Source organism: Ahaetulla prasina, chromosome 14 (assembly GCF_028640845.1).
Source record: "Ahaetulla prasina isolate Xishuangbanna chromosome 14, ASM2864084v1, whole genome shotgun sequence".
NCBI lineage: Eukaryota > Metazoa > Chordata > Lepidosauria > Squamata > Colubridae > Ahaetulla > Ahaetulla prasina.
Window position 1 is genome coordinate 18,239,917 of NC_080552.1, and position 19,704 is coordinate 18,259,620.

General features: G+C 44.2%; 1 pseudogene; it reads left to right on the top strand.

Annotated features, from left to right (window-relative positions):
• Positions 1 to 1,408: 1,408 nt before the first annotated feature.
• Positions 1,409 to 1,503, top strand: LOC131185454 (U6 spliceosomal RNA; annotated as a pseudogene).
• Positions 1,504 to 19,704: the final 18,201 nt, after the last annotated feature.

A 19,704-nucleotide genomic window follows, 5' to 3' on the forward strand; every position in this document is an offset into this window, starting at 1 on the left:
AAGGTAGGTAAAATGAGGACCCAGATTGTTGGGGGGGCAATAAGTTGACTTTGTATATAAATATACAAATAGGATGAGACTATTGCCTTACACAATGTAAGCCGCCCTGAGTCCCTGAAGGGCGGGATATAAATATAAATAAAAATTTAAAAAAAATAAAATAAACTGGGAGGAGATGGGTGATGGGAACGATGAGAAGATTAACAGTAGTGCAGATTTAGTCAATAGTTTGACAGTGTTGAGGGAATTAGTTGTTTAGCAGAGTGATGGCATTCGGGGAAAAATTGTCCTTGTGTCTAGTTGTTCTGGTGTGCAGTGCTCTGTAGCGTCGTTTTGAGGGTAGGAGTTGAAACGGTTTATGTCCAGGATGCGAGGGGTCTGTAAATATTCACTTCACAACCCTGTGACTAACTGAACAAAGGCAACGATTCACTTAACAACCGTTGCAAGAAAAGTGGGACAAACTCACTTCCCAAAGAATTCACTTAACAACATAAATTGTGGGCTCCGTTGTGGTTATAATCTGAGGACCACCTGTCCTCCACTCTAAGGGGAGAGGCCGCGTCCTGCTCTCGACATGCCGCTAATTATGTCTTATTTGTGTTTCGTTTTTCCCTGTAATATTTCCCGGGCGCACATAGGGGGCCGATAAACATGACTGATGACCACAGGCATGCGTGAATAATGAAGTTTCGCCCAGGTGGATGAAATAAATAAATAAAAATAGCAGGCAGCTCTTTTACCATTCCCTTCGGTTCCAATTTACTTCTGAGAACAAGTTTTCCCTCTGTTATTTATTTTTCACCCCCCCTTTTCTTTTTCCTGGCCAATCATTAATTTACTCGAAAGCTGCCGATGGAAAATGTAAACGGCGCAAAGTTTTATCCACTGCCTCTAGTTTCTTTTTTTTTTTTTTTTACATTTCCATAAAATGCAGCTAATTCGAAATACAGGCAGCCCGCGACTTACGTCCAATGGTGGTCATAAGTCGAGGACTACCTGTATAGCAGTCACCATTTAATAAGCAGAAGCCTCCGAGCTAAACTCTGCAGCAACCTTTTAATCCAAGGCTAATAGCGAAGTAAAAACAGATGATTTGTGGGCGGTTGGTGATACAGCAGCTCTCAACACGCTTCAGCAACAAAGCTGACACAATCAATCATGTATTTTATTCCATTTTATCTTGATTTAAGAGGATGAAGTTGTCCTGGCACAACTTTTAAAAAGTTGCCTTCCTAGACTGCTGACTTTCTCTACAACCCCCCCCACCCCGCAAACAAAAAGTAATCCCTGTTTTTCTCAAGCCTCCTTTGTGTTAGCTTCCTAACTAAAATGTAAAGTTTGTCTTTTAATTATGAAAGAAAAAGAGTGGGGGACTGGCTGAGGTAGAGATCAAAAGAAGAGTCGTGTGCTCGCTTCGGCAGCACATATACTAAAATTGGAACGATACAGAGAAGATTAGCATGGCCCCTGCGCAAGGATCGTGAAGCGTTCCATATTTTTTAACAGCGGCAAGACTACTGATAGGACAGTATTGGAAGAAAAAAGAACTCCCTACAATAGAAGAATAGATATTGGAAGTTGCTAATTTGGCTGAGATGGCAAAAATCTCAGCCTTTTTGAAAGACAATACACAAAAAAGATACTTAAACGAATGGAAAAAATGGATTGACTATATCCAAAATAGATATCGGACTAAGAGATATCAGACTGCCTTTGAATGATTAGGATGTATTATTTCTGATTGCTATGGGGGAGGTTAGGATTTGATGAGAATTGCAGGAGTATAACTGACTTAGGAGGGAAAATTTTTAGCATATGTTTGTTTTATTTTTAAACTATACCTTGTGTTTGTTCTGGGAAGTTGGGGGGGGAGGGGTTTTTTTGAAGGGGGGGAGGGGGGAAAGGGTGGGGGGAAAGCTTTTTTTTTGTAAAAACTTTTTCAATTAAAAAAAAGGGACATTAAAAGTTTTAACATTTGGGTAGCAAAATGTCCCCGCTCGGTCTTGTGTGGACTGCTATTCTATTCCTTCTCTTTTACGATAAGATTGTGAGAGAGAGAGGAGGGGAGAGAGGGAGGGAGAGGGGGAAAGAGAGGGAGAGAGAGAGGGAAGGAGAGAGAAAGAAGGATGCTGTCAGATCTGCGCACTGTTTTCAGGGAGCAGAGAAGGAAATTGCTGAAAATCTTTGAAAAATAGATGCGTGAGCATTTTTTTTTAACCTTCTGGCAAAATCCTTGCAGATTTGAATGGAAATAACCTGGAGGGGGAAAAAATAAAACCCTCATCCTTCTTTCATTTTCTTAATGCTTTAATTCAGATTCAAGACATGCAGCAATGGGAGGAGAATGGAAGGAGAATTTTGATTGTGGCTGAAAGCATCTCTCTCTCTCTCTCTCTCCCTTCCTCCTTCCCCTCCCTTTCCATCCCTCCCTCTCTCTGTTTTTCTCTTTGTCTTTCTTTCTCTCTCTTTCTCTCTTCCCTTCCCTCCCTCCCTCTCTCTCTCTTTATCTATCTTTCTTTCTTTCTTTCTTTCTTTCTTTCTTTCTTTCTTTCTTTCTTTCTTTCTTTGTGTCTTTCTCTCTGACTTTCTCTCTCTGTCTCTTTCTATCTCTGGCTTTCTCTCTCTTCCTCTCTTTTTATTTCTCTCTCTCTCTCTTTTTTTAATTTACATTTATATCCCGCCCTTCTCCGAAGACTCAGGACAGCTTACATTGTGTAAGGCAATAGTCTTCATCCATTTGTATATTATATATAAAGTCAACTTATTGCCCCCCCAACAATCTGGGTCCTCATTTTACCTACCTTATAAAGGATGGAAGGCTGAGTCAACCTTGGGCCTGGTGGGACTCAAGCCTGCAGTAATTGCAAGCAGCTGTGTTTAATAACAGGCTGTCTTACAACCTGAGCCACCCACGGCTCTTATCTTTCTATTTAAACTTATCTTTCTGTCTGTCTCTCTCTTTCACTCTTTCTCTCTGTCACTCTTTCTATCCCTCTATCTTTCTCTCTCTCTCTGTCTTTCTTTCTTTCTCTCTCTCTCTCTCTCTTTCTCTGTGTCTTTCTTTCTTTCTTTCTTTCTTTCTTTCTTTCTTTCTTTCTTTCTTTCTTTCTTTCTTTCTTTCTCTTTCTCTCTCTCTCTCCTTTGTCAAAAGAAATAGCCGCTCTTGGGTGAATTAAGGGATCAGCCCCGGGCTGGAATATTTCCCCTCCCCCTCTTCGCTCTGTTTTTCAGAACTCGGAGAGAACTCCCGGCCTTGGGAATGAGAGGTTGTGTTTCCATTTTCATCTTTTTGATCTGAGCAGACGTTTCCTCATCGGCTTGAGAGGCCGAAGGCTACAAACCCAACTGCAAAGATCGGTGTAGCCTCGGAGGAGTTGGTTTTTCCTTCTGATTGAAATCCTGTGCTGGGCTAGGAGCTAGGATGAAGGCACCTGCAAATCCTTCCATTTCCCTCCGTGACTTAACGGGGGCTTCTGCATTGCACCCAATTTAATTTTGCTGCAGGCTCCTGACAATGGCTCAGCACCTCCTTTGTTTCCAGAAGATCCTTGTATTATTAATTGAGCAGTCTGGCGTTATTTCAGCTCGATCCACAATTCATGATCTTTCTAGTGACGCCACCCGTATGTCCAGAGAGGCCTCTAAACGTTACTGCGACCCGCATTTCCAAATCAAAATTTATTGAATCGCAGTCAAATAGGAATAAAAAAAGCTAAAACCAAACTGTTTAGAAAGGATGGCCCAACGCAAGACCATCCAATCGAGTCGAGCTCTTTTATTACAACCATAGATCAGAAAAACAATGCCACAAGGTCAAATCAACTCTCAAAGAATTAAGATTTAAAAACCCAAGAAAGGAAGAATTGCATAAAATAAAGAAACCGTACAAAACATAAGATGACATAGAAATTGAGTATTAAATAAATATAATAAGTGGAGAGGAGAATTTTGTTTTGTAGTGTCATCGTTTCATGATTAGTCTACTTTATACCTTCAGCTAGACGTTTAATACAGATTGTCCTTGATTTATGGCCCAAAATTTCCGTTGCTGGTGTTAAGAGGATTTCACAATCCTTTCTTGTCTTGAGTTGTTGTGAATCACTGCAGTTGTTAAATTACGAACCCCCGTTGTAAGTGCATCTGGTTTCCCCATTGACTTTGCTTGTCAGAAGGCCACAAAAAGGGATCGCACAACTCCGGGAACATTGCAACTGTCATAAATACAAGCCAGTTGCCAAACATCTAAATTTTGGTCACGTGACCTTAGGGATGCTGGAACGGTTGTAAGTGTGAAAAATGGCCATGAGTCCCTTTTCTCAGTGCGGTTGTAACTTTGAACGGTCACTACAGAATAGAGTAGAGTAGAGTAGAGTAGAGTAGAGTAGAGTAGAGTAGAGTAGAATAACAGAGTTGGAAGGGACCTTGGAGGTCTTCTAGTCCAACTCCCTGCTTAGACAGGAAACCCTAGATAGACTAGAATAGAGTAGAGTAGAGTAGAGTAGAGTAGAGTAGAATAGAATAGAATAGAATAGAATAGAATAGAATAGAATAGAATAGAATATATGGGATGGAATGGAATGGAATAGAATAGAATAGAATAGAATAGAATAGAATAGAATAGAATAGAATATATGGGATGGAATGGAATAGAATAGAATAGAATAGAATAGAATAGAATAGAATAGAATAGAATAGAATAGAATAGAATATATGGGATGGAATGGAATAGAATAGAATAGAATAGAATAGAATAGAATAGAATATTCTGGGCCGTGGTGGCTCAGGCTGTAAGATAGCCTGTTATTAAAACACAGCTGCCTGTGATTACTGCAGGCTCGAATCCCACCAGGCCCAAGGTTGACTCAGCCTTCCATCCTTTATAAGGTAGGTAAAATGAGGACCCAGATTGTTGGGGGGGGCAATAAGTTGACTTTGTAAATATACAAATAGAATGAATAGAATAGAACAGAATAGAACAGAACAGAATAGAACAGAATAGAATAGAATATATGGGATGGAATGGAATAGAATAGAACAGAACAGAACAGAACAGAACAGAACAGAATAGAATAACAGAGTTGGAAGGGACCTTGGAGGTCTTCTAGTCCAACCCCCTTCTCAGGCAGGAAACCCTGTACCATTTCAGACAAATGGTTGTCCAATCTCTTCTTCAAAACCTCCATCAATGGAGCACCCACAACTTCTGAAGGCAATTCATTACACTGATTAATTGTTCCAACCGTCAAGAAATGTCTCCTTAATTCTAAGTTGCTTCTCTCCTTGATGAGTTTCCACCCATCGCTTCTCGTCCTGCTTTCAGGTGCTTTGGAGAATAGCTTGACTCCCTCTTCTTTGAGGCAGGTCCTTAGGTATTGGAACACTGCTATCCTGTCACCCCTACACGAACTGTTGTCGACCGAGGACTATCTGTAGTACTGCTTTTGCCTGGACTACCTCGCAAGGCTGACAGTTATCAACGCCGATGCTTTTCCTGACCGACTTTATCAGATGCACGCAAGGTCGCGATGGAATGACCTCACCGGAAGGCTGTGCGAGGCATCCTTTACTCCCCTTTTAAAGAAAGACTGGCAAAGATTTGCATGTGTTTCTCCTTCAAAATAAATGAAATGCGTCCAATCTCTTGGAAGCGCTGCCCCTTTCATTACTTCACTTGCATTTGGATTTTCCCTGGAGGAATTTGCAAAACAGGGACCCGGAGGGGAATGTGAAAAGCAAAATCCCTAAGCGGCAAACATGGAAAGTAAGGGACAAGCTTCCTGCAAATGAAATGCAGCTTCTGAGTTCTCTGGGCATTTTCCCTCCGAACGCTGTTAATGCCGGAGCACTTTTGATTTGAAATAGGATGATTCAGTGATAAACCTCCCAGTTTCTGGAAGTATTCCATTACGCCCGTCTTTTAACCGATGGGTTGTCGTGAGGGATCAAAGCAGAATGCAGCAGCCTTCTTCACTCCCAGTCACACACACACACACATAAATGAAATAAATAAAGGAAAGGAAAAAAGAATAATGATAGCTCCCCGTTTGGGCAAAAAAAGCCGGTGTTAATTTTGGGGATAGATATTAAATTATTTTATTTATTAAATAAAATAAATAAAGGAAAGGAAAGGAAAAAAAGAATAACGATAGCTCCCCGTTTGGGCAAAAAAAAAGCCAGTGTTAATTTCAGGAACAGATACTAAATTATAGCTTTTATTATCCTGTTTAGATTTATACTAGCGTAACCTCCCTCCCACATCTGTAGCACAATGGTGGCAACATAATTCTTCCCCTTGCCTCTCTCTCTCTCTTTCTCTGTCTCTTACATACACACACGCTCTCTCTCTCTCTCTCTCTCTCTCTCTCTCTGTCTCCCCTGCAGGGTTTTTTCCACAATCCTGTTTTCTTTAAGAATGTTTTTGCTCTCCTGTTTTATAGAGTTGTTTTCTTATTGGCAAAAAGCAGGTTCCTTACTGATGCGTTGAATGATGTGTTGGCTGGGTGTGTGCATGATAGCAAAATCTAACTTCTTTTTTGAACTTTGCATTTGAGAAAGATAGTTAAAATTCTCCTCCTCCTCCTCCTCTTCCTCCTCCCATCTTTCTTCTTCTTCTTCTTCTTCTTCTTCTTCTTCTTCTTCTTCTTCTTCTTCTTCTTCTTCTTCTTCTTCTTCTTCTTCTTCTTCTTCTTCTTCTTCTTCTTTTTCTTTCTCCTCTCTTCTTCTTCTTCTCCTCCTCCTCCTCCTCCTCCTCCTCCTCCTCCTCCTCCTCCTCTTTCCTCTTCTTCTTCTTCTTCTTCTTCTTCTTCTTCTTCTTCTTCTTCTTCTTCTTCTTCTTCTTCTTCTTCTTCTTCTTCTTCTTCTTCTTCTTCTTCTTCTTCTCCTTCTTCTCCTCCTCCTTCTTCTTCCTCTTCTCCTTTTCCTCCCCCTCCTCCTCCTCCTCCTCCTCCTCCTCCTCCTCCTCCTCCTCCTCCTCCTCCTCCTCCTCCTCCTCTTCTTCTTCTTCTTCTTCTCCTTCTCCTCCTCCTCCTTCCCCTCTTCCTCCTCCTCCTCTTCTTCCTCCTCCTCTTCCTCCTCCTCCTTCCCCTCTTCCTCCTCCTCCTCTTCTTCTTCTCCTTCTCCTTCTCCTTCTCCTTCTCCTCCTCCTCCTCCTCCTCCTCCTCCTCCTCCTCCTCCTCCTCCTCCTCCTCCTCTTTCTCTAATATGAGAGAGAAGAAGCACCTTACTTTACTACTGAAGGGATTAGGATATGGAACATTTGGGATATAAACTTAGGTAAATCAATGAATATTTCCTATATTTTCATAGCGTATAACCTAATAATTCTTTCTTCTCAACAGTAATAACTTTTTATTGACTTGCTTTGGCAGTCACGCCAAAAATAAGGGCGCTTACGCTAGTGCCGCCAAATGTATTTTCTATGTTTGCAGCCATCTCTAAACATTCACTAATTATTCATGAAGCGTTTAATGAATCACATTATTCTCTACTCTTTGACTCGTAACTGGCATCTCTCATTACAATAATTAAAACAGCTTTTCTTAGCATGCTGGCAAGGACCCATCTGGGCTGCAACCAGCTGAAATTGTTTACTTGCAAAGCTTGATCTATAAGTCTGTTGCAACACCCTTTCCTGTTTAATGGGATGCACGGAACCAAAACGGGCTTCATCCTCCAAAGAGGATAAAGATTCTTAAAGATGTTCAATGAACTGTCACCGGTTGCTGGTTGCGATGCAAATCAATGCATCCACATGAACGTTTAGCAAGCTCTGGCGAAATCAAGGGTACTTCACATTCAGCAAGGAAGCTCTTCCCAGGTTCAGTGTTGTATTTTGGGGTGAAATTTCCTTAGGGGAGCTTCAGATACGATGCCTTGTTCGAAGAAGGGGAATTTGACCCTGTGTTAAAGCGAGACAAGCAGTAGGTATCAATCATCTTCTTTTAATGACTCCATAATCCCTTGCGGTGGAGTCTGGGCAACTGAATGCAGCTGAGTCTTTACTGGCCGGATGCCCTTCTTGTCACCACTGCAGAGTTTTGTTCCTAATGTGCCCAGAGAAGAAATATCTGTTGTGACCCAGGCCCAAGTAGTTATTACCAGACACAATCAGTCCTAAAGAAACATATTTTATTAGAACAGCTGAGAATTACTTCATTCTTAGCTTAATCCAAATTAAGTCCAAAACAAAGTCCTTCGGCCTTATCACAAACCTTTGTCTTCTTTGGCACCTTGCCAAAGGCTTTTCTTGGCAAGAATCCCACGAAGTTCAGAAACAGGAGACAAGAAACCAATGTAGCAACACTGCTTTCCTACAAAGAACCCAAGAGCCGTTGCTGCTCTTTTAAGCCTTATGGGAGGAGCCAATCATCTCCTGGCCTTACTCCCAAGTCGTCCTTTTTGTATTTGATTTTGGACCACTCATTCCCTCTAAGCCCACCCCACCTCACAGGATTCTTGTTGTGGGGAAAAGAGGAAGATGAGTATTCGGTAGGCTATTGGGTGCCGTTTATGCTCCTGTAAACAGGTATATCTGTTCTCCCATCCTCATTTCTAACACAATCTTGTAATACCTGCTCAAAAGAAGATTGCAGTTTGCAGCAGCCCTGGGTTTCAAAACCTGTCGCTACCGGTTGGCTCAATTCTGCGCATACACAGAAGCGTCCGGGCAGGTGGGTGGAACCTCCCGCCGCCACTGCTACTAGTTCACCTGATCCAGGGCGAACTGGTAGCAACCACCACTGGTTTGCAGCCTCTTCTGGCAATAAACACCCAAACCTATTTGTAACTCAGGTTGAACTGTGGGGTACTTGGTACTCTCTAAGGCTGGTAGTTTTCTTGCAGACCTTTCATGACCAAACTAGGTAACATCATCAGTGCTGGAACGGAGTGGGGTTTGTGGTGAGGAGGAGGAGGAATATCCTTGGTGCTCTCTGAGCTTAGTGGTTTTCTTGCATACCTTAACATCATCAGTAACATCAACACCCATCACAGATTCTACGGACTTACATCAACAGAAGAATTCGGGGCCACTTCACGTCTGGCTTTCTCTGCCCCACTGTTTGGGGTTTCCCTGCTTTCATCCCCATCTGAGCAACAACATCACACCTTTGCCAGCAAGCCACATCCAGGAGTGGGATTCAGCTGGTTCAGACCGGTTCGGGTGAACTGGATGTTAATTTTAAATCTGGTTCGCCGAACCGGTTTTTCCAAGGATTGGCTGACCCCGCCCACCCTGCCCCTCCCCTATCAGGAGTCTCCATGTGGCCTGTTTTGGATGCCAGGTAAGTGCAGGGCATGCTCAGAGGCTCTGGGAGGGCAAAAAATGGACCTACCAGAAGTACCAGAAGTCCAAAAACGGGCTCGTTTCCTGCCTCTGGAGGGCCTCCGGAGTATGGGGGAGGAAGTTTTCACCTTCCTGAAGGCTCCAGGAAACACTCCGGAGTCTGGGGAGGGTAGAAACACCCGCTGGCCATGTTGCAGGAGGCCAAATAGGCCACGCCCTCATGGCCACGCCCACCCAGCAGCAAACCAGTTGCTGAAATTTTTCAATCCCACCCCTGGCCACTTCCCTTCAGTTCCGTCACTTCCGTCGTCCAAGGTCACAGGAGACGATCCACGCTCTTCAAAGTTCTGCACCGAAACTTTCTCAGCCCGTGGAAGCCTTACGAAAGGAATTAATGCTGGTTTTTTTTAAATCTCATTTGCATTTCGATATTTTACTGCTGGTTGGAAAAGCACACCCCTGCCGCTTCGCTGAGTTACAATCAAGGGAACGGTATTAATATAATTTACCAGCCTTTTACAAAAATACCTTAATGAGGGCAGTTTCTCTCTTGCGATGCTGTCAGAATCACTCTCCCAAGAACAGGAGCCGTAGCTGGGGAGCAAGGAGGGAAAACCTCTGGAGGTTTGCAAGCAGGAAGTGGGACTTTTAACTAAAATAGATACTTTGATGCAGTGGTCAAATCCTCCGTGGATCGCCACTGGTTCGCTGCCCACATATGCGCGGTGCGTACGAAAAGCACGCTGCATGCACACATGTACAGTGCGTGCAAAAAGCACGCTGCACACATGCATGTGCAGCGCCTGCCAAAAGCAGGCTGTCCCCTCATGCACAGCACATGCCAAATGCGCACTTTGTGCAGAAAAAAAGACCACTGGGTAAGTAGAACAGCAAGGGGGGGGGGGAGAAACGCCTGTGCCACTCAATTTAGCTTTGCTAGAAAGCAGGATTTCCTGTTCTCTGGCTAATATAAACCGTGCGACACAGCTGATCATCAGAGATACCGTTTCGGACAAACTGGTAGCTTTTTTTAAACTACCGGTTTGCTTAAACCAGGGCGAACCCGTAGCATTTCACCCCTGCTTTGATGGAGGAACTGCTCCATTGAGGACCTGTATACTGCACGAATCAAGAAGAGGGCCGTGAAAATATTTGCAGATCCCTCGCATCCTGGACATAAACTGTTTCAACTCCTACCCTCAAAACGACGCTATAGAGCACTGCACACCAGAACAACTAGACACAAGAACAGTTTTTTCCCGAAGGCCATCACTCTGCTAAACAAATAATTCCCTCAACACTGTCAGACTATTTACTGAATCTGCACTACTATTAATCGTTTCATAGCTCCCATCACCAATCTCTTTCCACTTATGACTGTATGACTATAACTTGTTGCTGGCAATCCTTATGATTTATATTGATATATTGACCATCAATTGTGTTGTAAATGTTGTACCTTGATGAACGTATCTTTTCTTTTATGTACACTGAGAGCATATGCACCAAGACAAATTCCTTGTGTGTCCAATCACACTTGGCCAATAAAAAATTCTATTCTATTCTATTCTCCATTCATTCATACATAGGTTGACGTAGCCAGTTCCCCAATACAGGTAACCCTCGACTTGAATTGAGCCCCAAATTTTTGTTGCTAAGCAAGACATTTGTGAAGTGAGTTTCCCCCCCATTGTACGACCTTTCTTGCCACAGTTGTTAAGTGAATCACTGCAGTTGTTAAGTCAGCAATACTGTTGTTAAGGGAATCTGGTTTCCCCATTGACTTTGCTTTGGTCCAATTAGGCAAATTGCCAAAGGCCTTTCTTGGCAAAAATTCAGAAAATGCCAATACGAAACAAAAGCAACAAGAAAAAGAGCCCAAATGCCATTGCTAGTCTTTTAAGTCTTGTGGGAGAGGCCAATCATCTCTTGGCCCTACTCCCGAGTCGTCCTCTTTGCTTGAGCTGCTCTTGCCTTCTGGCAGCTCTTCTCATGCGTGCATTAGGAACAGGCTCCTCCTGTTCCTCTGCCTCACTACTGTCAGCCTCTGGAGTCTGCACCTCACTCCCCGATGGCCCTGGCCCCATCTCTGCCTCCAATGCAGAGCCCTCATCCGGGCCTTCCCCAGCCTCCAGGACTGGCCCATGTTCTTCCTCAGCCTCATCGCTGTCTGACTCTGTTGCCGGCTCCGCAGGCTGCTGGTGGACCACAACACACCTTTGGGACAACCTGGATGACTGAGAATCTTCATAGACTTCTGTAAGGTCCCAAAATGTATTTGAGTCATCAGAATGTCAAACAGAGAAAGACACAAAAAGAGGCTTGGAAAAAATATCAGCTTTTATTTGTACAAAGAAGAGCTGGGTGGACCATACCACAACATACAAAGAGCATGCAGTGAAAGGCCACACCTTGGGGAAGGTATCGCATCCTTTTATACCTGCAGAGATATCAGATTAGTACCCAATTCTGTCCCTGATCCAGGTCTTCCTTGTAGCCCTGCATTGCCCATGTGGCAAGGAACAGGGGGGCTGAGTGCTTAGCAACACAGGTATTTGCCCAATGTAACCCTGCCAGTTGGATCGTAAGAAAGGCTGAGCGCCAAAGAATGGAGGCCTTTGAACGCTGGTGCTGGAGAAGACTCCGGCGAGTCCATTGAATAGAATAGAAGAATAGAATTTATTGGCCAAGTGTGATTGGACACACAAGGAATTTGTCTTGGTGCATATGCTCTCAGTGTACGTAAAAGAAAAGATACCTTCGTCAAGGTACAACATTTACAACACAATTGATGGTCAATATATCAATATAAATCATAAGGATTGCCAGCAACGAGTTATAGTCATACAGTCATAAGTGGAAAGAGATTGGTGATGGGAATGATGAGAAGATTAATAGTAGTGCAGATTCAGTAAATAGTCTGACAGTGTTGAGGAAATTATTTGTTTAGCAGAGTGATGGCCTTCGGGAAAAAACTCTTCTTGTGTCTAGTTGTTCTGGTGTGCAGTGCTCTATAGCGTCGTTTTGAGGGTAGGAGTTGAAACAGTTTATGTCCAGGATGCAAGGGATCTGTAAATATTTTCACGGCCCTCTTCTTGATTCGTGCAGTATACAGGTCCTCAATGGAAGGCAGGTTGGTAGCAATTATTTTTTCTGCAGTTCTAATTATCCTCTGAAGTCTGTGTTTTTCTTGTTGGGTTGCAGAACCGAACCAGACAGTTATAGAGGTGCAAATGACAGACTCAATAATTCCTCTGTTTGGACTGCAAGGCTATCCAACCGGTTAGTCCTAGAGGATATCAACCCTGACTGCTTTTTAGAAGGCCAGATCCTGAAGATGAAACTGAAATAGTTTGACCACCTAATGAGAAGGAAGGACTCACTGGAGAAGAGCCCAATGCTGGGAACGATGGAGGGCAAAAGAAGAAGGGGACGGCAGAGAACGAGGTGGCTGGATGGAGTCATTGAAGCAGTCAGCGTGAGCTTCAATGGACTCCAGATGATGGTAGAGGATAGGAAGGCCTGGAGTAACATTGTCCATGGGGTTGCGATGGGTCGGACACGACTTCACAACTAACAACAACAACCCTGCCCGGCCATGACATACCCTGTACCAGGCACTGAGTTGTACACAAAAGCAAGATAATAGGAGTTAGATCACTGGTAGAAGCAAATGGCAGAGGCAAATCCAATTCTTACAAGAGCAAAGCAATTCTTACAGAAGCGAAATAGCAAGTTATTATTATGTCCCAGTAATTCTACCTATTCTACTATTATTATGTTCCTTCACTTCCAGACAAATGGTTGTCCAGTCTCTTAAAAACCTCCAGTGATAAAGCACCCACAACTTCTGGAGGCAAGCCGTTCCACTCATGAACCGTTCTTGCTGTCAGGAAATTTCTCCTTCGTTCCAGGTTGCTTCTCTCCTTGATTAGTTTCCATCCTTTAACATAACATAACATAACATAACATAACATAACATAACATAACATAACATAACATAACATAACATAACATAACATAACATAACATAACATAACATAACATAACATAACATAACATAACATAACATAACATAACATAACATAACATAACATAACATAACATAACATAACAACAGAGTTGGAAGGGACCTTGGAGGCCTTCTAGTCCAACCCCCTGCCCAGGCAGAAAACCCTACACCATCTCAGTCAGATGGTTAACTTATCCATTGTTTCTTGTCCTGCCTTCAGGTGCTTTGGTGAATAAGTTGACTCCCTCTTCTTTATGATTGATTGATTGCTAAAAAATTAGCATTTGATCCAAGAAAGGAGCCATTGTTTGTCCTGGAGGCAAGCTTTGCTCTGACTCAAAGTATTTGCTCATCAGATAGCTCAAGCCCTGGGAAACTGATGAGGTCCTGCCAATTTCCCCATTCATCCGTCTTCCAGAAGGACAACCTTGATTTGTGAATGAAGAGCGCTGGACTCATTGCGAAGCCTCCCTGCTTGCTAAAGAAACCCCTCCAGCTGTTTGGCCAGGAGTCAGTCTTTTGTCCGCCGAAGGCTCCGCTGTCGCAACGCCTGCCAAAATCCACAATGGGTGACATTCGTCACAGCAGCTTTGAATAAACAGACAGCTGGTGGACCAAATCCATCTAGGACTCTTCAAATTTTTAAAAAAGTGCAAGTCTACATTGTCATCTGACTGAGATGCTTAGAGAGGGCTGTAAAGCACTGTGAAGCTGTATATAAGTCTGCTATTGCTTGCAAAGGAAGGAAGGAAGGAAGGAAGGAAGGAAGGAAGGAAGGAAGGAAGGAAGGAAGGAAGGAAGGTGTAGTGAGTGATTGGAACGCAGAATTTCAGGCTAATTCTGCCCATATATTGGCTCCAAGTTGACTCAGCCTTCCGTCCTTCCAAGGTCATTAAAACGAGGACCCAGATGGCAGGGGGCAAGAGGCTGACTCTGTAAACCACTTAGAGAGGGCTGTAAAAGCACTATGGGGCAATATACAAGTCTAAGTGCTATTGCTATCATAACGGGGACATTTAAGTTGTCTTAAAGATTGCTAAAGTACATTCAGAAATCTCCCCAAAGTCTTCCTACTAGGACGAAAACTGATGAAATTACCCAAGCTAATTCCTCAAAAGGACATAAAGATAATTCCGCGATATTGGTTTTATAATACCGACAGTCTTCAGGTTATAGCTATTTGTTCAGCCACCGGTGCGGCTGAAGGAACAACTGCCAGTCCTCAAAAGTTCCATAAGATTTTCCGATAAGCAGTTTTTCGGCAAAGGAAGGAAAAAAAATTGGCAAACCACCGTGCTCGAGGTTGCAAAAGGATTCAGAGAACATTGTCTCCGGAGTCCAAAGTTGGCCGTTCCAGGGCTAAACCTGAACACTGGTTACTCGGTTGGTTTGCTTTAGCGTGACCTGGGAATCCACTTCGCCCTCTTCTGCGTGAAGCAAAGCGCTGTGGCTTGATCTGTCTTGACAGGGTCACCAGGACAAAAGACACAGCTTTTCCTCTGCCCTGCCTTTCGGCCCGCGTTTAAGTCCCTCCGGGTTAGCTAGAGGAGAAGTACAGATGCTATTTTAGGAGTTGTGTATTATACAACTCAGGAAAGAGGAATAAAACGAGAGAGAGAGAGAGAGAGAGAGAGAGAGAGAGAGAGAGGAGTGGAGGAAAAGGCTAGGTAACAGGGAGGGACAACACTGGTGTGCATATGTGACAGTGGTCTGCAAGACAGTCCCTGATTTACAATTGAGGCAGGAGTGAAATCCAGCAGGTTCTGACAGGTTCTGGAGAACCGGTAGCGGAAATTTTGAGCAGTTCAGAGAATCGGCAAATACCACCTACGACTGGCCCCAGAGTGGGGTGGGAATGGAGATTTTGAAATATTCTTCCCCCAGGAGTGGGGAGGGAATGGGGATTTTGCAGTATCCTTCCCCTGGAGTGGGGTGGGAATGGGGATTTTGCAGTATCCTTCCCCCGGATTGGGGAGGGAATGGGGATTTTGCAGTATCCTTCCCCCAGGAGTGGGGAGGGAATGGGGATTTTGCAGTATCCTTCCCCCTGGAGTGCGGTGGGAATGGGGATTTTGCAATATTCTTCCCCCAGGTGGGAATGGGGATTTTGCAATATCCTTCCCCCAGGAGTGGGGAGGGAATGGGGATTTTGCAGTATCCTTCCCCCAGGAGTGGGGAGGGAATGGAGATTTTGCAGTATCCTTCCCTTGGAGTGGGGTGGGAATGGAGATTTTGCAGTATCCTTCCCCTGGAGTGGGGTGGGAATGGGGATTTTGCAATATCCTTCCCCCAGATGGGAATGGGGATTTTGCAATATCCTTCCCCGAGGAGTGGGGAGGGAATGGGGATTTTGCAATATCCTTCCCCCAGGAGTGGGGAGGGAATGGGGATTTTGCAGGATCCTTCCCCCAGGAATGGGGAGGGAATGGAGATTTTGCAGTATCTTTCTCCTGCCACGCCTACCAAGCCACACCACCCGGCTAAGCCACGCCCACAGAACTGGTAGTAAAAAAATAGTTAGATTTCACCACTGAATTGAGGCCAGGATTTTTTGTGGCTAAGCAAGACGGTTGTTAAAGCCCGTCTCTGGCATCCACGATCTTGTCACGGTTCTGACGAGAACTGCTGCAGCAGTTACGTGAATTAAATGGTTCTTAAACCGATCCAGCTTCCCCTATTGGGGGGCCTTGGCCTGTTGGAAGCCACCTGGAAAGATCATAAACAGCCATCATGTGACACACACACACACACACACACACACACACACACACACACACACACACACCCCAACCCAGGATGCTGCAATTGCTGTAAATATATACTGGTTGCCAAGCGCCCGTGTTTTTGTTTTTTGTTTTTTGCATTTATATCCCGCCCTTCTCCGAAGACTCAGGGCGGCTTACACCATGTTAGCAATAGTCTTCATTCTATTTGTATATTTATATACAAAGTCAACTTATTGCCCCCCCAACAATCTGGGTCCTCGTTTTACCTACCTTATAAAGGATGGAAGGCTGAGTCAACCTTGGGCCTGGTGGGACTAGAACCTGCAGTAATTGCAGGCAGCTGCTGTTAATAACAGACTGCATTAGCAGTCTGAGCCACAGAGGTTTTGACCATAGGGATGCTGCAATGGTAGGAGGACTGGAAATTAGAAGTCCAGTAATAGGTTAGGAAGAGCATACCTACCGCAGAATACTGCATTCAGTTTTGGTCGCCAGACTATAAAAAAGACGTCGAGATGGTCACTAAATGAACTCTTGTAAGTTGAGGACTATCTCTGTAAAGTTTAAGCATGAAATGGAGCCCTTGAGTTGCTGGTTCTCATCCATTTGAGGAGGGGTTAAAATAATTTATGGGCTCGTGAACACAGCACTCTTTGTTTTATTGTCTGTCTGCAAAGGAGAACTCCTACTTGTTGACGTTTGATTGAACATTAGATTTCAGTGCCAATATTAAATAAACAAAAGGATAAGGGCAGGTGAAAAGCAGGATAGGCGTGTTATGTATCTCCGATGGGAGTGATTTTTCACACTTCTCCAGATTTTGCTAAAGATCCCTCTTATATAAACTCTGACAAACTCATGTCATTTTTGGAGAAAGAAGAAGAAAAACTCACGGAAATGTACAAAGCGATACAACATGCAGAGAAGATGAACAGTGTTGTGGTCCGCCAGCACCTGAGGAGCTGGCAACGGAGTCGGACAGCGATGAGGCTGAGGAAGAGCATGGGCCAGTCCTGGAGGCTGGGGAAGGCCCGGATGAGGGCTCTGCGTCGGAGGCAGAGGTGGGGCCAGGGCCATCGGGGAGTGATGTGCAGACTCCAAAGCCTCCAGAGGCTGACAGTAGTGAGGCAGAGGAACAGGAGGAGCCTGTTCCTAATGCACTCATGAGAAGAGCTGCCAGAAGGCGAGAACAGCTAAAGCAAAGAGGATGACTCAGGAGTAGGGCCAAGAGACGATTGGCCCCTCCCATAAGGTTTAAAAGACCAGCAACGGTGTTTGGGCTCTTTGCCAGAAAACAACATTGATAGCTTTGTCTTGTTGCATTTGTTTCATATCGGCGTCTTCTGAACTTTTGCCAAGAAAGGCCTTTGGCAGTTTGCCTAATTGGACCAAGGTTGGTGATAGGACTGAGGAATTGTGTTGGGAGGAATTTGCTTTAATTTAGTTGAACTACGCTGAGAATGAAGTAATTCTCAGCTGTTTTAATAAAGTTTGTTTGTTTGTTTTTACACTGACTGAGTTTCCTACTACCTATTTGGGCCTGGGTCACAACAAACAACTGGTGCAAACAGTCCATGAAATTGTGGCTCTGCAACTCTTGGATTCCCACAAAATGCATTATATGGGGACTGATCCCAGACCACCAGGCCAGCTTTCATGCCTAATGGGGGGGACGGACCAGTTTTATTCATTTTATTTATTTTGTCAATCATATATAAGATAACAGGTAAAAGTATAAACATAATTTAGATACATGAAAAGAGTAAGTAAAAAGGAATATTAGGACAGGGACGGTAGGCACGCAGGTGCTCTTACGCAGGCCCCTTACAGATCTCCTAGGATGTGGGCGAGGTCAACAGTAGACAGTATAAGCTTAAAGTTTTGGGGGTTTGGGGAAGAAAGAAACAGAGTGGGGAGGGAATGGAGATTTTGCAGTATCCTTCCCCTGCCATGCCCACCAAGCCACGCCCACCAAGCTATGCCACGCCCACCAAGCCACACCCACAGAACTGGTAGTAAAAAAATTAGATTTCACCACTGCCTAAGACAAATTCCTTGTGTGTCCAATCACACTTGGCCAATAAAGAATTCTATTCTATTCGGGGGGGAAATTGAAATGAAAGAAAAACAAAAGCTTTGGGATTTCCTCTAAGGGCAACAGAAAGACAAAAGAACCCGATCCAGATTTGAAAAGACCCAGTCCAGGTTGACTCCAAAGCTTATACACGATCCAGTGGCTCTGAATTGGTCACACCAGCAACTTCTAAGTTATATCCCAGTCTCTGCACGGTTTATGATTAGTGCTGGACACAAATCACATAATGTCCCTGGAATATATTATGTGGTTATTTTAAAACAATGTTGTGGTAATTAACTTGGTTGGTAATAAATGCTTCTCAGAATGAACAGTTTTATTTAAAGCCAGGCTGATAGTGGCTACTAATGCCATCTTTTATAACAATTACTGTCAACATCGCATAATACTTACAAGAAACGAGCGAACAATATTGCAATTACTCTCTTAGGTGAGGCCAAAGTTCGTGAATTGGCAATAAGCGGATAAAAGAGACAGAATGGTTTTGGCTGGCTTCGTTGTTTAAAAGGGCATAACACTGAGAGGCAAAACAAATATTTTACTAACTTTATGGAGCCTTTCGTTAGGCAGCAGAATATATATATAAGGACCAGTAATTCAGCTCCCAGCTATTTTTTTTTTGTCTTTTTCATGTGAGATTTGCTGACCACGAACAGAAGCCACGGTCCTTTTTCTGTAGTTACAAAATTGGATCCTGCAACCATCCTTGTTAACTTATGGGGAGAAGATTGCAGCTGGGTGCAATTCTAGGTGCAGAGAAGAGATTCTTTCTCCAAGGGGAGCAGAGAAGGGCCCATTATTTTTTCCGTGAAAGGCTATATCAAATATTATTCAATCAGAGTTTTCTTCCACTCTTCCTGCTTGAGCAACAAAGTCCCCCTGCTTAGGGGACTGGAGACTAAAACATTTGAAGAACGGTTGCAGGAACTGGGCATGGCTAGTTTACTGAAGAAAAGGACCAGGGGAGACATGATAGCATCTTCCAATATTTGAGGGGGTAGCACAGAGAGGAGGGGATCAACCTATTTTCCAAAGCACCTGAAGGCCAGACAAGGAATAACGGATGGAAACTGAACAAGGAGAGATTCAACCTGGAAATAAGGAGAAATTTTCTGACAGTGAGAGCAATCAACTGATGGAACTGAAGTTGCCTTTGGAAGTTGTGGAAGCTTCATCCCTGGAAGCTTTCAAGAAGAAACTGGACTGCCATCTGTCAGAAATGGTGTAGGGTCTCCTGCTTGAGCTAGATCAGGGGTGTTGTGTCTCGCTTGCTCCCCCTGCCGCAGCCGGGCCCCTCTTATCTCCTGCCGGACACTGATAGTTCGGAAGAATGTCCTGGCATGCCTCCAGCCCCCAGCCCTGGCACCATGCCCGGACAGGCCGAGCAAGACGAAGGGCCTGACGTGCCTTCAGCCCTCAGTCCTGGCACCATGCCCAGGCAAATGGAGCAACTAAACCCCTCCCCCACAGCATGTGAGCCTGAAGAATGTGAAGCCAGTCATGAGCTCAGATTGCCAGCAGCTGAAGGGTGGACAGATCCATGCTTCCGGAGAATGGAGAGGTGATGTCAGCAAAAGGAAGGGAG